This window comes from Aquarana catesbeiana, linkage group LG06 (assembly GCF_042186555.1).
Source record: "Aquarana catesbeiana isolate 2022-GZ linkage group LG06, ASM4218655v1, whole genome shotgun sequence".
Lineage (NCBI taxonomy): Eukaryota > Metazoa > Chordata > Amphibia > Anura > Ranidae > Aquarana > Aquarana catesbeiana.
Window position 1 is genome coordinate 333,861,354 of NC_133329.1, and position 15,750 is coordinate 333,877,103.

The window sequence follows — 15,750 nt, forward strand, 5'->3', positions numbered from 1 at the left end:
TTTTTTTCGTGTTGCCTGAAGGTCCTAAAAGAGGACAGGCAGCATTCAAATCTACTATTTCTAAATGGATTCGACAAGTAATCGTTCAAGCTTATGGTTTAAAGAGGTAGTTTCTACCCTCTCAAATAAAAGCGCACTCTTCTAGGGCTGTTAGTGCTTCGTGGGCAGTGCATCACCAAGCCTCCATGGCTCATCTGTAAGGCCGCAACTTGGTCTTCAATCCATAAATTTACCAGATTCTATCAGGTGGATGTAAAAAGACATGATGATGTTTCCTTTGGGCGCAGTGTACTGCAGGCAGCAGTATAAGTCCTCTGATCTCATGGTGCCCTACTTTTGTTGTGTCTCCCTCTCCTCAGTTGGCATCGCTCTGGGACATCCCACATAGTAATTACTATGGCTCTGTGTCCCGTGATGTACGATTAAAGAAAATAGGATTTTTATAACAGCTTACCTGTAAAATCCTTTTCTTTTGAAGTACATCACGGGACACAGAGGTCCCGCCCCTCTTTCTATTATACACGAGTATTGCTTTGCTACAAAACTGAGATACTCCCGGTATGGGAGGTATAGGGAGGCAACTTCCTGTTTAGGGTGTGCCAGTGTCCAGCACCTGAAGGTGGACTAGAACCCACATAGTAATTACTATGGCTCTGTGTCCCGTGATGTACTTCAAAAGAAAAGGATTTTACAGGTAAGCTGTTATAAAAATCCTATTTTTCAGTACTGCTCTCTAGCTTTCTATTTTTGTCCAAGGAGTCTACTAGTCTGTTGCTTTATTTGACCTAGGGTGTCCTGTGCCCTACCCCTTTCTCCCTGAATTGTTTGTTATTCTGAGCAATAAACTCACTTTTTGTTCTGCATAAAAGTAACTGGCGCCCATTTTTGTACCTTGTCCACTACCCACGATGTCTAGCAACCTGCACCCTGAGGTGAAACGTCAGCCCTTCATGTGGATGGAGGCTGCCTCAAATCCTTCTCTCTTCATGTAATCCCAGAAAGACTTGATGTTGAGATCAGGGCTCTGTGGGGGCCAAATCATCACTTCCAGGACTCTGTTCTTTACACTTGAAAATAGTTCTTATTGACATTGGTTGTATGTTTGGGGTTGTTGTCCTGCTGCAGAATAAATTTGGGGCCAATTACACTCCTCACTGATGGTATGGCATGATGCAAAAGTATCTGCCTGTATTTCTGGTTTGACGCCAAAGGGTAGTCACACCAAATAGTGATTTGATTTGATGTTTCTTCTGTTTGCTCACTTTACATTTTGTAGATTGATAAAAGAAAACAATTAAAATATAAATTTTTTTAAAGCATTCTTACTTTACAGCTTTTTTTCACCCCTGCCTAAAACTTTTGCACAGCGCTGAATATCTGACATAAATACATGTATACATGAAAACACATGCCAGCAAACCTCCAGTAGAATTTTAGGTAAGACAGATTACAAAGGTATGTTGTGCTATGTACTCTTTAGTATCCTGTCAGGGCTGGGCTCAGCCCTTCCTTCTCTGAGCTGGCCGCTCAGCTGTCGGCTAATTGCCAGCTCGCATCTCTCTCCACAGTTACCCAGCTGTTGTTGATTCTGCTCGTCAGTCCTGCCTACTTAAAGTCATCCAGCTCACTTGATCTCTGCCTTCGCCTTTGTCAACATCACAGAGGTTTTCTCCTGCGTTCCTGTTGAAGACTTGCTCAGCTGACATCCCTTCTAGCCTTCTGACCTTCTGATCCTGCTTGCTGTACTACTACGTTTACTTCAGGCTCTCTGACATTGGCTTGGCTGACTACCCGATCCGGTTACTGAACTCTGGCTTGTTTTGACCACGATTACTCTGTTTACCTTTTTATTATTATTATTAAACAAGTGTGATTTAAATATACTTCTGTCTTGGTCTGATTTATGGTTCCTGATATATCCATAGATGACAATTGCTTACTCAACAATTTACACAACAAAATTAAACTGTGAACCTATCGATGTGAAAATTCTAAACTGGTTGTAAACCTCTGAAATGAAAAATGAACAGAGCAAATTCCTCTATAGTGTGTACTAGACTCAATCCTAAGCACCTAATGTGATTTCTGTCTTCTCTCTCTCCCCTCTGCTATCTGCATGAGTCACCTCTGACATGGGATGCCCAGGGGGTGATTGACAGCTTCAGTTGAGCATTTTTCCCTATGAAACTGTCTAGAAGGGGGTGTGTCCATTCCCCCCACTCAGGTCTCATATTAACATTCACCTCCCTTGCTATGAATGAATGAATGATTTGTATAGCGCTGCAAATGCGAACTGAATCACCTCAAGGCGCTTATGCTGTTAAGTGTGTGACATCAGATTCCTGTCTTCTGCCTGCTGGAGCTCAGAAATATTTCTATGTACCACCTGAAGCTAGTCACTTCAGAGGTTATGTAAGGGTTTACAACCACTTCAAGTTTATATAAGCTAAGTACAGTAAATTTCACCAACCCACAGCTATATGCATCACACTAAATATGTAAAAAAAATGTCCTTCTTTCTACATTTGGCATTTGAAAAATCTTTAATGTATCACCTTTAGAATGCAGCTCTCTACATCCAGTAGGCACAGAGCACTTTCCTTTTTAGGTCATCATGGTTCTTAGATAATTCTTTATCAGTGCCAATTTGCTTAATGATCTTTCCCCTGAACAACTGGTAACATAAAGCTACAATATATTCTACTAGCTACATTAACACTTGGAAGGTATCATCAAGTTCTTTATCATGGAGTCAAACTGTTGAGAGTGAGACGTGACCTCAGCTTGGCAAAGGCTGCATATTGGCCAATCTCGTCTATAAACACCTTACTGACATCACAAAGCAGTGATACGTTTATTGGCTTCATTTCTCATCTCTGCATCAGGTAGACAGTATAAGTTGACTATGGCTTTAAACTTGTCATATACCGATTAGTACACCAATGGCTTCACCAGACACTCAAAGATGATGTGCAGGGAAGAGGTGCAGGGCAACAATTTTAGGGGGGCATCAGTTTTAGGGGACTGAAGCTCCTCTTTATGTTCCAGATCCTGGTCAGCAGAGCAGTTTTAATAGTGTCCATTTTGTATTAATGGGGCCCTTCTGCCAGGGGGCCTAAGCAACACAAAAGCACCAGGTATGCCATATACTGAGGGCATGTGGCCAGTAAAAAATGGGACTTGTTGCCAATGTTATAAATAGGAAAGAAATCAGAAGGCCAAAGTTTTTTCCAGAAAAGATGGCATTCTTACAGGGTGCTTGAAATGTCTAAGCCAGGGTTTCTCAACCAGGGTTCCTGCAGGGGTTACTAGGGATTCCTTGAGCAATGAGCAGTTTCTGCATCAGATAAATTCCCACTGACACCATTGATCTTTTTAGCTACCTGTAAGGAGGTAATTCCTCCTAATGACCAAAAGTGTAAGGAGTATTCTTCTCACTGACCATTACATTAATGTATCATGAGTTGTAGATATAGTAATTTTTAGCAGGGGTTCCCTGAGCCTGGAAAGTTATTTTAAGGCTTCCTCTGTGTTTGAAAAGTTGAGGAAAGGCTGGTCTAAGCTGACACAAAGCTATACCTTCTAGGACAAAAACAACTAACCCCATTTAGGATCTCCAAATTCTTCCCTAACCTATTCCCCCCTCTGTTGGAGAGATTGTGTCTTTACTGGCTCTGTGTCATATCTTCTGGCACTGGAAGACCATTAAATCATTTGGAATCAAATAATTAGGTTGATATGAAATATTATGGCTATCATCCACCCATTCTTGGAACTAGCAATCCTCCATCTCACCAGGAACGATTTCCCTATTCGTTTTAGAACATTTTTACTTGCAGCCAAATCTCATATAACACAAAACTGGCACACTACTTCCCTACCGGGACTTGCAGACATCATAAGAGATGTCAATCACTATGTGCATGTAAAAATAACTCCTACTCAGAATATTACCCCTCTTGGTATCAATGGCTTTCTCACCCCCTCTGTAACGTATGAAAATACTGCTTGCTGAAAATTCAATTTCTCCCAAGATTCAATATGATATTTAATACTTACCTGCCCTTGGTACTGGCTTTTGGGATACAGATCTGACAAATATAGTTATTTACACTGTTGTATGTTATATATGTATAATTCCCTAGTTTTACTTGATACTGTTATTTATGCTGTCTAATGATGAATGACAGTGGCGGTGTGTCCATAAGGGCGCACGGGCACCGCCCCCTCTCTCCAGCCCCCCACTATGACCAATGGATAGATTCATGCATTGCATCAATCAGGTGCTCGGGTCTATTATCCATCACCTGATTGGCTGAAACGATAGGCGCTGCTATTGGACGCCTATCAGGAGGAGAGGACGGGAGATGAGGATGGCAGGAGACACATGGAGGACCCCGCTCGTTGCCGTCACCTGCTGCCCCACCGAGACAGGGTAAGTGCCGGGCAGACGGCGAGTGGGTGGGGGGGGTCACACTGGCAGAATTTAATGGTACACTGGCAGCATTTGATGGGCAAACTGGCAGCATTTAATGGGCACACTGGCAGCATTTGATAGGCACACTGGCAGTATTTGATGTCACAGTGGCAGCATTTGATGGCACAGTGGCTGCGTTTGATGGCACAATGGCAGCGTTTGATGGCACAGTGGCTGCAATTGATGGCACAGTGGCTGCGTTTGGCACAGTGGCTGCGTTTGATGGGGGTTTTTTTCAGAAATTTTCGGTTTGTTTGCGCCCCGTCAAAAACGTTGAGCACCATCCGCCACTGATGTATGATAAGATCTCGATTACAATGTATTCTACTAATTCTTGTTTACTTGACGCCTTTACCTTTATTACTTATCTTGTAACTTGCTGGAAAAGATTTAATAAAGAAAAGTTGAAAATAAAAAAGACAAGACCCACAACATGGGCAGTTTTTTATGGCATAATAGGTAAAGAGTTGCGATTATAAATCTCAATAAAAAGCTTTACTTGCAAGCCAGTAACTAACTTCTACAAATGCACATTTAGCCTTTAAACAACATTTATTAGGCAAGTTTCTAAATGTACAATCCTGCCATCTAGTGTCAGAAGTGTGGATGTGCTGCTGGACAAACCGATCATTGGAAGTTTGCATTCTTATAAATGTATACAATATGATACAAACCAAGAGAGACAGATTAGCATTACCTGTCAATGAAAATAACCTCAACTAAGAGAAATATGGGACCTGGCATCACTGAACCATGGTTCTAATAAAGCTAGCTCCCTCACTGTTATTCTGATTCAATTGTTTCAGTACTTTCTAAATCACTAACCCAGAATGGGTATGTAGATGAGAAGTTCTGACTGTTGGCTAAATGCTTGCTCCAGGGCAGTGATGTGTCTCAGAAGTATTTAAGCTAGAGACAGACAAAAAGGATTTTCACATGGAGATCAGCAATGGATCCTCCATGGTTTTTTTTCAGCACAGGGTTTCTTTAAAGAGAGCCTGTCGCTTTTCCTGACTTTATCCCCGCATCCCAGAGTGTTTTTCATATCTGCAATAAATAGTAAACAATAAAAGAAAGAAAAATCCCGTATACCACAAAATATAATCAACAAATTCCGCTGATTAAGATGATAATTCATTAGTGTGTCTTTTATATAACATAGTAGTGTGGTAAAGCTCAAAGTAAATTTATTGTTTTACTTTAGGACAGCTTTATTACCCTTTCAATGCTACATTGCAACGCATGCAGGGAGAACAAAAATGGTTTGAATGAATTGTCAGCTTAATATTAGGATAAGATGAAGTCAGTTTGCAATTGCTGAAGCAGATTTCCGGCGTTTTTTTTTGTTTTGTTTTTTTTTTTTAAACATCCTATATCCAACGGGATTTACCCCCCTCCTGACCAGAGCACTTTTTGCCATTCAGCACTGCGTCACTTTAACTGACAATTGTGCGGTCGTGCGACGTTGCACCCAAACAAAACTTTTTTACCACAAATAGAGCTTTGATTTGGTGGTATTTGATCACCTCTGCGGTTTTTATTTTTTGCACTATGAACAAAAAAAGAGCATCAATTTTGAAAAAAACACAATATTTTTTACTTTTTGCCTTAATAAATAAAAAATGTTTTCCTCAGTTTAGGCCGATATGTATTCTTCTACATATTTTTGTTAAAAAAAATCACAATAAGCGTATATTGATTGGTTTGTGCAAAAGTTATAGCGTCTACAAAATAGAATAGAAAAAATAGAATAGAAAAGAATATAACAGAAAATAAAAGAATAGAATATAATAAAGTAAAACAGAACAGAATAGAACAGAAAATAAAAGAACAGAATAGAATGGAATAGAATATAAATTAATAGAATAAAAAAAGAATAGAATAAAATAGAAAGAATATAACCATCCTCTGAAATTTGAATAGAAAATAATGTAATTAAAAAAAACATTAGAATAGAATAGAAAGAATTCAAATAGAATCAATTAGAATAGAAAATAATTGATTAGAATAGGAAGATGGTTATGTTATTTCTATTCTATTGTGTTCTTTTTCTTTCTATACTATTATATTATTTTCTATTCTATTCTATTCTAATCTATTGTTTTCTATTCCATTCAAATTTGAATTGATTCTATTTGAATTTTGGGAAATAATTATATTATTCTTATTCTATTCTATTGTTTTTTAATTATATTCTTTTCTATTCGAATTTCAGAAGATGGTTATATTCTGTTTTATTCTATTCTTTTTTTATTTTATTTATTTATTTTCTATTCCATTCTATTCTGTTCTTTTATTTTCTGTTCTATTCAGTTCTGTTTTACTCTATTTTTGCCTTAATAAATAAAAAATGTTTTCCTCAGATTAGGCCGATATGTTCTATTCTTTTATTTTCTGTTATATTCTTTTCTATTCTATTCTATTTTTTCTATTATATTCCTTTATTTTCTATTATATTCTATTCTTTTATTTTCTGTTATATTCTTTTCTATTCTATTCTATTTTTTCTATTTTATTCCTTTATTTTCTATTATATTTTATCCTCTTTGGAAATTGAAAAACTATTCAAATTTGAAAACGATTCGAATTTGACAACGATTCGAACTGATTAGAATTTGAATTCCCAAAATTCAAATCGATTCGAATATGAATAAAGAAAATGAATTCCAATAACCAACTAGAAAAGCTACAATTTCTGGGGAAATTGTGTGAAGTGTTCTTGCCTCCACTGGAGTGGGCGGAGTAACTGGGAGGCGTGGCCTGAGTAACTGTTGTGTGGTTGGAGTGGCTGGAGTAACTGTGGAAAGGTTGGACTGGGCAGAGTAACTTTATGGAGTGGGCAGAGTAACTGTGTGAGTGTTTGGAGTGAGTAAAGATAGTAAACATTACACTAACCAATTGATTGATCAAATTTAAAAAGTGCACATGACAAGCTTGATAGAGTGAGAAATGCATTTCAACTTTTATTTATTTATATAGCACATTTAATTGCAACGTTGTTGCCCAAAGTGCTTCACAGTTACATTAAAACATACATTTATAAAAACATTAGGAGCATTATCAAGCCTAGCAGATGAAGGTATGAGCACATGCATTTGGGGGGTCTCAGCATCTTGACGTAGAATGGAGGTGAAGGTGTGCTATCTGTTTGATGATAATCAGTGTTTACAACCACTGTTTCCTGGCAACGCTCATGCCCTGTTTATGCTTCACAACCACTGCTGAAAACACAATACACAGGATCATGATAGCTGTAATAACTGTGCAGTACTTCAAACGGTCGTATTTTAAAAGCTATAACGAAGAGCTTTATATTGTGAGACTCACAAGACCCAGACCTAGATTTTGATGCATAGTATGTCTCTGAAATATTAAAAATGAAGGCACAGTCGCAGTTTAGATATTGCCCTTCAAATTTGAAGTGGCTAAAGTGGAGTTTCAATGAATGTCAATGGACGGCGTGAGTTGCACACAAATGATCATATTGTGAAAACTTTCAGGACTATGGCTTAGCCGTGGACATGTTTAGTGGCAGCAGGGATAGCTGAACGTTTTGATATAAGATTTGTGTGGGTGGGCTTGAAAATGAGGGAGTGGTGGCAGTTTAGAAATCATGTCCTGATTTTTCAGCTTTTGTCACCTCCCACAAAAATGACGATATTTCGTGAACCATTCGGCGAAACGTTCCACAAAGTAATAGCACACCAATCGGGAACAATCCGCATGTGTCGGTATATTACTGTCTATGTAGTGTAAAAGCTATGGGAGGAGTTAGGGTGGTAAATTTGGCTATAATAAGAATAAAAATATATATGTGAGATAACAGTAAGTGGTCTTGCTATGCAAGAACACTTAATTAAAATTAATTTAACTAAAGGAATTTATGTAAATAACGAAACAAAACAATTTTTTTCATTCTGCACATGTCTAAATTCCATTGACATTGTGTTCACTTACATGAGCATTTGAGGCTTGCGCAGTAAACACAAATATCACCCAGATCATCAGACAGACTAAAATACCTTAGCCTCCAGTAGTTTGACTACTTTGACCGCAAATCTGCTTCTGCACAGATGTACAAAATTTTCAGGCCTGAACATACACACATGCTGCTAGTATGTCTGTACACACACACTGCCTGATAGAATACACCAATCAGCAGTCCTGTTCATGAGAGGTTAATCAATAGATTGATAAAAGAAAACACATGAACTCAGCAACTCCTCCTGCTGTGGCTCAAATTCAAGCAATGAGACCGATATGTGTACGGGGCTCTTTAAAAAATTCAATGATCTGACAGTGTGTAGGAACTGAGAGCAGGCCTTCTTTAAGTGCCGGTTCACACAGGGGCGGCTTCAAAGTCGTCCGAATCTGAAGCCGCCCGTACAGCAAGACTTCAGCGCGGCTTGCAAATTCCAAATTGGATAAATCCCTACCTGTCGGCTGATCTTTTTTTCTCCCACCTGCAGTTATCTACCTTGGATAAGATGGACCCTTCACTGCCTCCTGGTGGCCAGTCCTCTCGCAACAGGTATGAATGTGGGATTATCCCGGTCTGCCTGCTGGGTGGGAGGAGAGTGGGGTACAGCGCACTAGCTTTAACGTATTTGTTTCCTCTTTTTTTCCTTTTCTTTCCCACAGCCCTTCCAAGTCTGATCCAGAGCACAGTTCCCACAGAAGAAACGGGTCTTCGAAATCACACCACCGGCACTCTTCCTCCAGATCAAGGCACCGCAGATCTCCTAAGTCCAGACACCACAGTAAAGATTCTCCCCACCCCCCCCCCCATCTCACCCCACCAAAGGGGTGGAGGAGTCGTGTTGAGGGTGTAGTCTCTCTGTGACCGCTGTTTTTCCAAAGCAGCTGACGAGAGGGAGAGTGCAGACCAGCACCTGGAATCATTAAACGGGTCGTGAGAGAATCCCTGCAGGAGAGAGAGGCTAGGAAGCCTTGTGACCCCCCCACCAGAGCCACTATGCTCTCCAACGGGAGAGGGGCAGGCCCACGAGACATGGGAATCTTCCCAGCCGAAGCCACCCATCTGTTCCTCTCTCGGATAGCGAGTCGGAAGCAGAGGATCCAGGGATGAGCTTCGAGTATGCCCTGGTTCCCTCTTTGGTGAGAGCTGTAAGGGAAACTCTGAATTGGGAAGATCCTGTAACTTCTCTGAAGCAGATGAAATTCTTCAAGCATCTCAATAAGGAGCGTCAATATTTTCCCTTCCTCACTGAAGTAGGTGACATCATCTCTGATGAATGGGGCAAAATGGACAAGAAGAGGATCATGCAATCTAAAATTCTGAAGCTGTATCCCTTCAGGAAGGAAGAGGTTAAGCATCTCGAGTCGGATCCCTTGGTGGACGCAGCACTGATGAGACTGGTTAGGTATGTGACTCTCCCTCTGGAGGACACGGCCGCAGTATCAAAAGCCTGGGAATCTTGGTCAGACAGCATTGACGAGACCCTCAGAGGTATCTCCAGTGAAGTGGCCAGAAGCTTGCCTATCCAGGAAATCAAACTGGCGTCCGCCTTTCTGGGGGAGGCTTCCATTGATGTCATCCGCTTAGTGGCTGAGGTTATGCTGGTGGCGGTCACAGCCCATCGTGCCTTATGGCTTCGTCCGTGGTTGGCCGATCCGGCTTCCAATCAGGTTTGGTACCGAATTCCCTTTGAGGGCACATCCCTTTTCGGCAACAAACTTGATAGCGCCATAACCCAGGCCATGGGTGGCAAGTCAGGTTTCCTCCCTCAGGATCGGTGCTTACTGAGCCAGAGACACACTTTTCCAAGAATACAGAATACCAATTGCGTCAGAGAGGCGTGCAGTTACAGGCCTGGCCGGGAGTTTACAAGATCCTGGAAAGCCAGGCAGTCTTCATTCAAGAAACCCGCAAAGGGCGGTTCTCCCGGCAGCCGGGAATCCACAAAGTCTTTTTGAGATTGGGCCCGCTCAGGCATGCCGGGTGGGGGATTGTCTTCTCTGCTTTCGGCGTGTCTGGGCGGCCTGAATCCAGGGCTTCTGGACAGTCAAAACGGTCTCCTCAGGTCACAGCTGGGTCTTCAGCAGCACCCCCAGACTCAGATTCATTCCTACGACTCTTCCATGTTCAGAAGAAAAAAAAAAGATCCTATTGGCCTACGTAAACTCTTTGTTGGAGCAAGGTGCAACCATTGCTGTTCCGGATGGCGAACAAGGCAATGGCATGTATTCTCCTCTGTTCATGGTACAGAAAAAGAACGGCATATGGAGACCGGTCTTAGATTTGACCTATCTCGACTACATCATCGAAAAAGAAAAATTCAAGATGGAGTCTTTACATATGATCCAGCAGTCAGTCCATCCAGGAGACTGGTTGGTGTCAATCGATCTGAAAGACGCCTACTTCCACGTTTCGGTGGCTGCGGACTTCCAACAATTCCTTTGCTTTGCAGTAGGCCAGCAGCACTTGCAATTCACCTGTCTCCCCTTCAGTCTAACAACATCACCTTGTGTCTTCTCCAAGGTCTTGTTAGCTGTTGTGGCTTTGCTCCGAGTCAAAGGGATTCGTCTTCACCACTACCTAGACGACCTCCTTCTCCTAGCTTAAGACAAAGGTCAACTTTTAGAACACAGGAGCCTGGTCATCTCCACCCTTTAAGAGTTCGGGTGGCTCCTGAATCTAGAGAAGAGTCACCTTAAACCCGCACAGTCCCTCGTGTTTCTTGGAGCTCACTTCAACACGGTGGAGCACACCATCTCGCTGCTCAAGGAGAAGATTGTAGTAGTCCGAGACAGAATCCGCTCAGCCCTCACTTCTCCGCTCTCCAGTATCTGAAGGTGATCGGCACCATGGCAGCTACAATTCCCATGGTGAAGTGGGCACAGTGGCACACGCGGCTTCCAAAAAGGGTTCCTCCAACAATGGAGATCCGACAGCAAGAGCCAGAGCATCCACCTCACTCCAGCTATGGGAGTGTCCCTCCTTTGGTGGCTCCAGGGGAAAAATCTTCGCAATTGCCACTCAGTTGCTCCTATCACATGGGTCATGATAATCTCAGATACCAGCAACAGGGGCTGGGGTGGAAGAGGCACAGGGCAGATGAAACTCCCCTTCTCTCTGGATTGTGTCCAGCATCCTGGAACTGCGGGCTGCCTTTCAGGCGCTTCTAGCGTTCCATCACCTAACAAAGAAATTCTCAGTGATGCTCAGGTTGGACAATACAACCATGGTGGTCTACATAAGGAGGCATGGTGGAACCCGCAGCTGGTCCCTGTTACGGGAGGTGCTATGATGGAGCCAATCAGAGGAAGGAGCTGGGCTCAGAGGAACTTGTCCAACATTTCCGCAGTCTCCATACCCGGGATCCAGAATGTGCAGGCGGACTTCCTTTCTCATATTCAGATGAACAACAACGAGTGGTCTCTCCACAAAGAGGTGTTCGAATGGCTCTTGGCCCCAGGGGTTTCACCAGAAGTCGACCTCTTTGCTTCCCCATGCAACAACAAGTTGGCCAAGTACTACTCAAGGTTCCAAGACCCTCAGGCGTATGGGATAGATGCTCTCATGGACCAATGGAGGTTCCACAAGGCTTAAGCGATACCTGTGATACTCCAGTTTCTCCGGAGGATCAGAACAGAGAAGGTGGAAGTGATAGTAATTCCTTTCTGGCCCAACAGGCCATGTTTTCCTCTCTTGACACTCCTCAGTTATCGGGACTCCTGCCACTCAGGCCGGATCTATTGTCTCAGGGCACAACCCTGCACCCCTGTCCTTCTCACCTGCACCTCAGGGTTTGGTTCTTGAGAGGGGGAGGCTTGAGGCTCTAGGTTGTTCAAAAGAGGTCATTCCGACCCTCCTTAATGCCAGAAGGAAAAGCACCAACAGGGTCGATGAACGAATATGGTCCAGGTTCATGGATCACATGTCTTCCAGGCCTAACCCTTGTAGCCCTCCGGCAGTCCAGGACATTCTTAGCTTCCTACAATCAGGTCTAGACCTATCCCTATCAGTGAGCTCACTTCGGGTACAGGTATCGGCCATCTCAGCATTTACAGGAGTTTCATGGGCCAATCATTCCCTTGTTCACCAGTTCTTCAAAGGTACTATCAGGCTTAGGCTTCAGAGGAAGCCAAGGTTCCCCAAGTGGGACCTCCCTCTTGTTCTGGATTTCCTTTCTCAGCTCGGATCAGATCCCGACAAGCCGCTCTCAGTGAAGGATCTTGCTCTCAAGACCACCTTCCTGGTGGCTGTTACTTCAGCAAAAAGAGTGTCTGAAATCAGAAACCTGGGTTCGAAGGAACCTTTTCTAACTTTCTTTCCAGGCAGAGCAGTGTTATTTCCCATGCTGGGGTCAAATCCCAAAGTTATCACAATTGTCCACGAAAATCAAGAAATTGTGCTTCCCACCTTTAGAGCAACGGAAAATCAAGATGTCCATCCCCTTGACATGGGTCACACTCTGAAACAATACCTGGAAGTCATGGCTCCCTTTCGACAATCGGATTTTCTTTTCATCCTTCTCCACGGAAAAAACAAAGGAATGCGCGCTTTGGTTAGATCCATTGCTGCATGAATCGTATAGTTCATTCAAAGGGCTTATAAAGCAAAGGGCTTGGCTCCTCCAGAGGCAGTGATGGTACATTCAACCCGGAGTATCTCGACCTCTTGGGCAACTTCACGCCATGTCGCTCCCGAAATAATCTGTAGAGCGGCTTCCTGGTCTTCTATCAACACATTTGTGTCTCACTACTGTGTTGAACCAGCTGCCTTATCGTCTGTTAATTTTGGTCTGCAAGTACTGTCAGTTGAAGATTGTCACGGAACGTCCCACACTCCGCTTGAGTGCTTCCGTCAGTATACCACTTCCTCCCAGTCTGGAAATAGATATCAGATATTCCAACTGCACATAAGCACAAAACAAGACGAGACTTGTTTCACTGCTAACATGGACTGTTTTATTAGAACCAAAATTACAAATCTTTATATACCATTACAGGAGGTTCCCCCCTCCTGCTCATATTACTCTAACAATACAACTGTAACCTAATTAACATGAGCTAGTTTACTAAATCATTTACCCAGACTAGGTGACTCAGAGACATGACCTTTGGGTTTAAGACTTTACGTCTCCTGGCTCAGTGACTATTCAATACACATTACCATAAACATCAACACAGGGTTAATTAGAACAAACAACAATGTGTGGAATACCCTTAGAAGGTGTGGTAAGCCAGGCTAGACTCATTTACATTAAACACATTATAGCAGACATCCGACAGGTGAGTGGAGTTGATGATATTAGCATCTCCTCACAGTATGAGTCCCAACAGTATGACTCAGTCACTATTGCTAATATGGCAAATACAGGGTCCCCAGAGTCTGTGTGTCCTGGGGGACAAGAACTTGAAGCCAAAGTAACAACACCTCAAGGGTACCCCAAATGCCAGGGCCCATAATCTGTAGGCAAGAGGCTGACATTCAGTCCCCTCCAAAAGCCTCTGTCCCGGGTGAGTCTGTCACAACAATGTTAAATAAATTTGGTTTCTTTGCTCAGCATTTGCCCACCCGGGTGTGTACGGCAAGTTATTTCCCACACGTTGCTGCCATGGAGTCTGTCAGGAAAACTGAAAATTTCCTATCAAATACTTACCGTAATTTTCCTTTGCTGATAGACTCCATGGCAGCAGGAGTTCCCTCCCAAATGTCTGGAGTAGGCTAGTTATGGAACACGGCTGGTAGCCCAGAGAAAAGATTTATGGGAGAGGTGTCCTATAGGGTAGTTATGGAGGCGGGGCTAACCCACGCGTTGCTGCCATGGAGTCTATCAGGAAAGGAAAATTACGGTAAGTATTTGATAGGAAATTTTCAGTTTTAATTGCTGTACACATCCAAGAATTTTCTGTCTGGGGTGGATGACAGTGAACTGTTGCAGACAGAAGTGGCCAGATTTGTATTATTATTTTTATTATTATAAATAATTAATAATAATAATAAATCAACTAACCCCTAACCCTAATAAAAAGATAGGGCAGCGCTAAAAATTCAATCAATTAGTCAATGAACATATACAGTAAGTGAATTGGCACACACAGTACAAAGAACAATTTATAAAAAGAAATTATACACTTAATTCTTAAAACTCATATAAAACAAAGTCCAAATATGCAGATTTCACAGAAATCAAAAGTCCTCCTCTGTGCTCCATATAAAAGAACACCGCTGGTAAAAAGAAGAAGGAATATGCGAACCAAAAGACAGATCCAGCTCCACACCCAGTGCGTGTATAGCAGAAGGCTTACCAGAAATAAATGACCACTGGATTACAGGTGGTTAGACAGGGTGCATTGAATTACGGTCTCCCTCAGACCATAACTGGCTCCATCTGCTCGCACTGTTCCAAAGTAGCTCAAAGACAAAAGCAAGAATGCGCTTCCATAGTGCAATATAAAAAACGAGTTTATTGTTAAAAAATACAAATTGCATTTACAGAAATCGAAGTAAAACCAGCATGAAAGATAATCCAGGCATGTAGCAAACATTTGTGGCATTCCAGTGGGCTTCCCTCTGGGCTTAAAGATCCATCCACCAATCCGGATAGAGTCACGTGATGACGTCATGGTGGTAGGCCCCACCCTATTCATCACATAGAACATCTTCTGGGGATAGGCCGAAAATAACCCCTAACCCCTAAGCAATTAAATAGCAATAATACATAGATAATAATAATAATAATAACACATAAGTAATAATCATAAATAAAATAACGCCTAACCCTAGCCCTAACCCCAACCCTAGCCCCAACCCCTAGCCATACCCCCTACCCCTAACCCCCTAACCCTAACAAAAAAATAAATATAAAGAAAATATAAATAAATAAATGATAAATTTAAAAAAATCATAAATAAAAGTGGATGAAAAAAGCTGAAAAAACATAGCAAACAAATGATGACACAGATGATATTTTTCTCTGCTAATTTCAAAAATTTCAAAGCTCAAAAACGCTTTATATACACTGTAAAAGAACGCGCAAATAAATGCACACCAAAATGCCAGAAAAATGCCCAAAAACTTGTTTTTTTTTCTCAGGTGTGAATGCAGCCTTATTCTTCAAGTGAACTGTACACATGAAGAGGTAATTAAGAGATAATACATTTCCCAGTGTATCATCCACTTTGCTTCAGCTATTCTTTGCCATAATACAAAAATGTAGTAGGTGTCTGAAGGAAACAAAATACAGATCCAGTATGCATTGTAAGCACGCATTATTTTGGTTCATTTGAAAGCACAGCCCACA